Below are 9,164 nucleotides of genomic sequence, written 5' to 3'. Positions count from 1 at the left end.
TTTCTCTCTCTTTTCTTCCTTCCTTAATTCCTTTCTTTGTTTCCTTCCTTCCTTCCTTCCTTCCTTCCTTCCTTCCTTCCTTCCTTCCTTCCTTCCTTCCTTCCTTCCTTCCTTCCTTCCTTCCTTCCTTCCTTCCTTCCTTTCTTTCTTTCTTTTTTTCTTGTCCCTGGCTCATATGCGCATATTCAACAATGCGGGTATGCGCCACCCGTGATTTTATTATTGTTAATCGTGACGTAACTGACGAGCATGTGATGTTATTGAAGTCATGACCTATCAGTCATGTTAGTCATACATTCGTACCATTTCATGCCAATTTTGGTATATACCAAGGGAACGAGACACGAGTCTTCGACACGTTTTTGATAGGGCTTTAGCGTGACACCACCGCCACCGCCGCCAAACCCTTGCGAGGCAACACAAGCTTCGCTTGAAAAACGTGTTTGTCTGTCAGGCACCAACATCGAGATGTAACTCTTGCTGAGTTTAAACAAGGGACTTAACTAAGTTGCGAATATGTGTTCTGGACATTTCTTTTTTCCACTCATACCGGAATATTGAATTAGCATTCATTAAACGCCTATGTATTGTTTAATTATATTGGTGCATGTAAGTAACTTCGTATTTGCACATCTGAAGCGCAGTATCCTGACTGCGCATTTGAAGACCGAAGTAGAAAATGCCATATGTGTTGCACTTGTAATAGACGAGCACCAAAGTTGCCGCTAAACATGTCTGGAGTATGTCCGGTGCTCCCTGAAAAAATTCTTATAGGAGCGTTTCCTTGGATTCTTTTTATTTGCAGATAATCTGCTGCCGGCGATGTTCAAATTCGTATAATATACGTAGTTCGATATGAGTTTTAAATTGCTCATTTTATTTCACCTCGGGATTATCCGGCACTATATTTTAATTAAAGAATCATAAAATGTAACGTTAATGTAACGACACGTTCCAATGTTCGAAGTGTAACTGGAACGCGTTCCTTTCGGATTAAAGGAACTTGTAACGGGAACTCGTTTCAATATTTGGAAGGAACGAGGAACGAGCTTTCGTTCCTGTTTTAGAGGAGCGTGCACAACACTGCTTTAAAGTACCCATTTGTAACTAAAATGTTTGTTGTTTTACTATACGTGGTTCTATTTTTACTGAGTAATCGCGACGGAGCAGTTCGTGGATATGTGACTAATTTCGCGGTTAAATGATAGCGACATGCCCGATTAGTCAATAAGCATTAGTACGTGGTTCTATTTTTACTGAGTAATCGCGACGGAGCAGTTCGTGGATATGCGACTAATTTCGCGGTTAAATGATAGCGACATGCCCGATTAGTCAATAAACATTAGTTAAAAACCTAACAAAAGCAAAGAAACGTGTTTTCTTAAAGCATAAATGTTGCAAACGTTATACTTAGATGCTAGATGCCCTCGTATGTATGTTCATATGCATGTAACTTTTTACCTGAGAGTAAACTTGAAAACAGCAGCGCAAACCTGGAACGGTTGAAAAATTTGGTATCTCAATCAGATCACCGTGATCGTCGTTGCCGTAATCTTCGTCATTATCGTCACTGCTAAATAATAATCATCATTACTGAGACTCCGAGGTAAATTTAGCCCTGGGTCCTACAATTTCTTCTCCAGCGCTGCTTCTGAGGCACATATGTTACAAAAATATGTCAGCACATTTCCTGAATGCTAATCGCATTCTCATCTCACGAGAATCCCATCTCACAGCCACCGTGAGATGGGTTTCGCCGTAATTTTTTTCCATATTGACGTCATTATGGAACTATAGGTTTCCAATTCACTAGCATTCGGCTAGACTGAGGACGGAATAATTCTCACGGTAGGGTGGTTCGTAAGAATCAGCGTCGGCCACGCATATAATAGCGAACATATCATTCCGAAGGCAGATCTTGCGACAAAGCTTTGTGAATTCCGCCCAGGGATGATTCGGACGCCAAGATGCCCACGAACAGTGTATGAGGAGCAACTCCTAAGCAAGCCGTGCGCTACATCCCCTGCAGCAACAGCAGTTGCGACGACAGCAACCTCCCCGCTGTGTCGCCTTTGACAGTACAGACCGCAGGCAATGAAAAAGTACTAGAAAGGCTCGTCTCGAAAGAAGTTGGTATTGCGTGCCGTTCAACGTATCACGAACAGCTGCGCGAAAAAGGTGTCAGGACAAGCTGCTTTGCGGCTATAGCTTCAAACCTCTGTCTCTTACATGTAGATTTGTTTGATTCTTGATTTATTTTCTTTGATCCTTTTAGTCTTGTTTTTTTTTTTTTTTGTTTGCCACTAGTTGTCGAAACCGTTTCCTTTTTGCTCTTCCCTTGAAACGCTTTGTGCTGCGGAAATTGGGACTGATTCAAGTGCAAGCGGATGGGGTTCGACGCCGAGAATAGAACTGGAGTGTAAGGCAGCACGTTGTGATCGCAGCGCGCACTACTAAATGAAGCTATCGCTGGTAGTTTCCTGCGATCGGTGTCTAGTGGCAATTGTACTATGCATCACTCTGCTGCGATGAGAGTAAATCGTTGGAAAATTTCGCAAGAGGCTCTGACGGCGTTCCTCACAAAGGACTCATTTGGATTGTAGGCTGTTTCACTACAATCGCGGAATGCAGTGAAGCCTGGATTCAACTCATCATACATTGGCTGTAGAAGGAGCCTGGTCATACGCATGCGAAATGTTCGCAGCTCAGGATGGTTAACAGGTGCTTTGGCTATACATCGTATCGTTGAAATTGACAGTCGTGACTGACCAGTACAACTAGCTGCGCCATCCGGTTGCGAAACGTAATTGCCCCATGAAAGAGGTGATTCAATCAGCAGTTTTTCTTAATACAAAGAGTCTGCACGTAGTACGTGCTGTCTGTTGAAGGGGAACGGGCTACTGAGTGACAAGAATGAACAGCGGAAGGGAGACACACGATACCTGCTAGACAAGCGCTTTGGTCCAAGTGTTGTGTGTGTGTCTTCCGTTATTGGTTGTTGTGGCTCGTTTTCATTTCAGCATGCACAACTAACTAGCCCCAGTCCTAGCATGGATTGAGATCACGTGGAGGACGACCCTGACAGAACAAAACACAGAACAGAACAGTACACAGAACAGTAAACAGTACAGTAAACAGTACAGCGTACAGTAAACAGTAAACAGAACAGTAAACAGTAAACAGTAAACAGTAAACATAACAGTAAACAGAACAGTAAACAGAACAGTAAGCAGAACAGTAAACAGTAAACAGTAAACAGAACAAACAGAACAGAACAGAGAACAGAATAGAGAACAGAACAGAGAACAGAACAGAGAACAGAACAGAGAACAGAACAGAGAACAGAACAGAACAGAAAACAAAACAGAAAGCTTTAGGGTGCCTCCTTTTTCAGGGAGTCCCCGTAGCCGTCCGTAGCCGTCGCGGGCCGCACACATGTCGGGGTCGGAAGATCGTGGTCTTCCGCCCTGTCGCAGGCCCTCTGGACAGCCCGTAGTTGCTCCGAGAGGTCGCCTTAAGGGCTGCCTCCCAGTCCGTTAGAGTGGTAAGCGATGAGCTGCGTAACGCAGGACATTGCCTGAAAGCGCTCTGTACACATGCTCGAACAAAATATATCTGGTTGCTTTGGCACGCTATATATACATTATCCTCTTTTCTGGCATCCGCTTGCACCACAATTTCTATGTCACCTGACAGATATTCGCACGTCGCACTCCTGCAGATCACTGGACGCCGTGAGCGCGAAATATTAAAGTTCTTCGATTCTGCAGTATATCGTAGCAGGGAATCCACATGGCGTGGCTTTCCATAATAACGGCGGTGGTGCAAGCTCTCATAAAAAGAAGTATGCTTAACTCTCAACTTCTGTCAAAGCCTACATGTTGAAAAAAAAAGAAAGTTGTCCTTGCTACCCAGTTGTCACACTATTTATTACCTTGGCACAATTGCAGTTGATAATGGTAGAGTTGAGTAGCATTACTAAGCAAGATAATCACTTTTATTAATGAGTTTCAGCGACCAGTTCTAAACCCAGTTAGCCACCACTGCAGACACAATATTTCTAGCCTTTAAACCCAACCTGGAATGTGCCATAGCTGGTCCTATTTACGCATTATGGGCAGTATCCGGGGATGCTAACTGCATTTGGAATTGGTAGCTGAAACTAATTAGTAAACGTGAGCACCTTTCTTAATCAGTAATTTTACCTAACTCTACCGTTACCAATTGCTGTTATACAAAGGTACTAAACAGTGTGAGAACTGGGTAGTAAGGAGAACTTCATTTTAAAAAAATAATGTACTCCCACCCCGCCTACCTACAACGAACCCGGTACTGGTGATGCCATTGTCACCAACATATACTATAGTTGACTAGTCCGAAAATTTTACCAAATATCTTTAATATAGCTGCTTCACTTTTCCAAGAAAGGAAGGCCCTTTTCTTTCTAATTTTTGCACCTACAAAGTGAATTTCGGAAAAATAAAGAGAGGGTTAAATTCGATTTCTATCAGAAAAGCTTTTCCGGAAACAATTTACAAAGTAAGATCTTGCTGAGTGATGCGCACCAGCCGATTTTAACAGTTCTGATTACGTTTTCAAGCGCTACTCTTCGAACACCACTTAATCAGTTAATTGAAGTGATCGGGCTAGAAATTTTTGTGCCTCTAGAGAGTGACGTGATCAGTGACGGTTTGTGATCGTCCTAAGTATCGCTTTCTTTTTTTCCTTTTCCCCTTCCGCGGTGCATTTAGCTGACAAACATGCTCCACCAGAGCTACAAACCAATATTTTCACATGAAAACCTTTATCTATGTACTGCCGAAAACAAACGTTTACGCACCACGGGATCTCATACAATGTTGAATTCTGAGCAAACCGGACACCACAATGTGGTTATAACATACTATAGTAGATGCTGGAAATGCGAATACCAGCTTGCGTAGTGAGGTTGCGGATACATTCAGCTTTTAACACGAAAGTGTTTTATGCCGGGGTCCACCAAGACTTCACTGACGTATTTCCGTCACGGAAATACGTCATAGAACATAATACAAAGAAAGAAACCAGAAGAAAAAGTTCCACAAACATGCAAAATTTGGAAATCGAACCCACGACCTCTCGGTCCGCGACGATAGATCGCCGAGCGTTTAACCCATTGCGCCACAAACGCATTTGCAGAGAGCTACACAGACGCGCCTTATATATCTAACACTCCTCCGTGTACCCGCGCTCTTGCTCGGGGCGGTGCCGCCGCCTACGAGCAGAAAAGAGAAGTACTGCATTATGACACTAACGCGCACCGACAGTGAACGCTTCGGTGGTCTCAGCACTACGACGCCTCGATGCCAGCATTCGAAGGGACGCTGGCATCAAGAAGCACTACCAACGCCACCTAGGTGGCGTTCACCGTACTCAGCACAGCGGAGCGTGGCCTCCGCAATTAGCTCTCAAATGTTTCTTAAGTTGATCGCGGAGGCTGCAATTACGACGCGCTGTACGCGCTGATTTGACTCGGTGACGATTCAGTTACGTGCTTTGTCTTGCGCGTTGTATTAGTGTGGTCAGTTACGTGCTTCGTCTTTCGCGTTGTGCTAGCGTGTGCAGCGTAGTGCAGCTTCCATATGCACGACGGTTACTCATGGTCATCGACGTTGGTAGTCGTGATGGAGGAGACGTGCCACCAGGCGTCAGCGTGGGTGCATCAACGCCTAAGGGCGCTTTAGCCACAAAACACCAATAGACATTATATATCAATGTGCAATAAACATTACACTACTTCTGTGAAGACACGTTTCACTTTCGTGTTCTATACCGATTCCTATATAAGAGGGATCAACCACATTTTTTGTCAAATCCAATGGTCCGTAAATATAGTTGTGGACTATACGTGTGCGGATCGGCAGTGCGTACGCGTACATGCATGGTGCTGTGTGCGTTTTTATGTGTGTGCGTGTGTTGGCGAGCGAGCGCGCACGTCTCTTTATCTGCGTATATGTGTTAGGGCGTGTGCAAGCATGGAAGAAGGAAATAAATATAGCAAGGAGCATCACAACAGCTCAGCCAGCCTTGGCAAGCCAACTCTACGTGAAACCGTTTCCTTCGCTTCTTCCCTCGAAAAATCTGCCCTACACGTGACCTCTGAGGCTTGGCGAATTGGCCGAGTATGTTTGCTTTCCAGCAGTTTTTAATCCATGCGCACTTGTTCGGCTGCTCGGCCTGCAGAGCGTCCATGCCGGGGACACTAAAACATACAGCGCACTCTGACGTGATGATCACGCATTGGGCCAACACGTGCGGCTCCATTCGTGTTGTGCAATGCACACTCCTGTAGTTCTTTCCTTCCTCCATGCCTGCAAGTTAGTGCAATCTTGAGGCTCAGCGCACATATGTTTGTTCACATGTGAGTAGCCGCTAGCTCCATTGGCGGACGCCAGCTCTTGCATCCTTATACGCCGTACTGTTTTGAAGACATCAGGTACACCTCTATCTTCACACGCTATGCACCGAAAGCCACGAGCTATGAAAGGGTGATTCATACTACATGGCACGGTTCCCAGCGTTTTTATCATGAGCATCGTTTTTCTGATGCCTGGTTAGCGCTGAAGCGAAATTGGAGAGCGCCTGAAAAGGACCCTTGTTGTGTAGTTTCTAAGGTAACACCAAAGAAAATGTTTTTTAGTATAGTCGGTTAAACTATCTTTCAGAACTCAATTTGCACTTGTTTGACGGAAATGAGTTGGTTATATTAGCGGAGAAAATTACAAGCATTATAAGAATTTAGTTCCCGAACCACGGCACGTGAAGGAATTCAAGGTATTTTCGCAGGCCAATAAGCTGCGTTAGTTCAGAATATGTTCTCGAAATTCTTCAGATTAAGTCCTTTGTTCCGTTAAAATGCAACTAAAATCTTTTTTTTTCATCAAATAATAAACAGCTTTGAGTAGACGCTGTATAACTCTCATGACGTTACGACCGGATCTACAATGTACTCTTTTAAAACGAAGCTTTATATGTCTAGGCGAAATCGTATGTGGCTAGGCGAAATCGCCTGTGTACAGAAAACTATCATCATCAGCATTGGATCGAGCGTCGTCGTCGTCTTCCGCAGCTAGATCGTTGGCGCCCCTCGGTTGCGCTCGTGCTCGTGGTCGGCACGCGCTTGTGCCACTGCTCCCGCGTTCGTCGTCAGCTTCCACAGCTGGCTGCGTTGCCGCTCATCATTCCACCGTAGAATTCCACTTCTCTCTGTCGTCGTAATGGGGAGACCGCTTTACGAGGGTATGAGCCATTGCTTATAAGGGGGTATGTGCCATTCGTTGTCATACGTAATGGACAGATTTAATTTTGAAGCAATTTCATTTAGAAGAATCGCAAGCGGCAATGGCGGGCGAATGTTGCTAACCACGCCGCCAAGCAACTCGAAAGATCGAACGTAAGCGACAGTTAACGGAGGACTGCGGGCAGTACCGTCAATGACGTCGTTCTCCTCCGTCGCAGCCGAACGTGTGGTAACCTCATAATTGAGAAATACTTTAATGAAACCTCGGGATTAACCCAGTGATAAACAGCGGGGACGTTTCCAGCTTCGCTGGTTAACCATCTTCAAGGAGTGGAAGGGCCCACGAATTAATTTTTTTCTTTAAACATGATATATTATGCACAGATGGCATTCACAGTGATGGCGAAAGGGGCGCCTTCAAAACTTGCGGAGACCTCGGTGTTTGATGCGTCTTGCGAAGAGTGAGTGGACCGAACCATTCGACACTCACGCATCTCGCCGCGCTGTACAAGGAACCGCGTTTGCTATGTTGGTGTGTGCGCCTAGAATTCACCGCCATATCAGTCGTGCTCGTAAAATGATCCGGCAAAACAGGTGTTAGAGCGGTCATCGACTCGGCGTCCGGGCGTACACACACACGGGGAGGCGCCCGAAGCGCGCGCACATGCTCGCGAACACAACGGCTATTCAACAAAGGTTGGCGATCGTATTTCTCGCCCGCGGAGCAGCCGCCTTCTCCCCAGCAGCGGAGGTGGTGACGGGGATCCGAGCGCGAGCTATATCGGGCAGCGTCCGGCACCGGCGGAGCTTTCAGAGCGGCGCTTGCGCGTTCGCCACTGATTCACGCAGCGATTCACACGGCCAATGGGGCAATCAGGCGCGTGTGTTGTATGTGCGTGTGTGTGCGCGCCTATGTGGACGCGTGCACCAAGTCCCTCTGGTCCTCATAATGGGGCAGAGATAAACGTAATCACCCAAGCCCGCCTGCTGTATATTTGGGTGATGGTTCGATAGCCTTTCTGTATACCGTACACGTCACCGTGTGCTGCTGGAAAGTATACGACCAAGTGTGGATGCGAAAAGAAAGGGACATGCGCGCGCGAATAACCTATCGCCCGTGGGAATGGAAACGGAGTCCTGAGAGAACATCGCCACCCGGGGCGCCGTAAACGCAAACACGAGGGCCGCGCACCAAGGAGACTTCGGCACGTGCCCAGTTCTTTCTTTCGTCCATGCCTGGCTGCTGCCTTAAGAACAACATGTGGGCCCCGACAGCAGGGCGCCATCTAACGTCAACCGCGCCAAATGGCTTAACGCCCAAACAGAAGGGCGTTGGCAGTCGCTTCGTCGTCATGTCCCTATTTTTCAGGCGCAAGCATTTATATCCTGCAGCGTGAGGTTCTTCGGTTTTCATATTTCGAAAATGTCGCGTGTGTTACTTGTTTTCACTTAGAGAAGAAAACTTCTGGTGTTTACTCGCGTTTTGCTTTTTCAGTATAAATTTTTCAAGGAAAAAGCTTAACAATTTTCCCATTTTTATTGATGCCCAGAAAAAAAACACCTTCTGTGCCATCGGGCTAAAAAAGACGGTATTTATACGTATTATAAACAATGCATTGATTCTGTCCATGTCAGGTATACAGGTATAGTTCCAAGCACTACATAGATCAGATTCACGCACGGATGGTTCTGTAATAAACAATATGTACTTGTTGATAACAATCGCAACTTATCCCACATGCTATATGCGTCGACAGCGATGATATAGGTAGCGCGTGATCGCGCTCTCATTCGCAGTATACACATTAGCAAGGGACGCTCCCAGAGGGGAGGGAGTACACTGGTGGCCAGCCCCTCTTCCCTCTGCAGATATGACGGCTGGCTG

This window comes from Dermacentor silvarum, chromosome 6 (genome assembly GCF_013339745.2).
Source record: "Dermacentor silvarum isolate Dsil-2018 chromosome 6, BIME_Dsil_1.4, whole genome shotgun sequence".
NCBI lineage: Eukaryota > Metazoa > Arthropoda > Arachnida > Ixodida > Ixodidae > Dermacentor > Dermacentor silvarum.
This window is presented reverse-complemented; position numbering follows the sequence as displayed.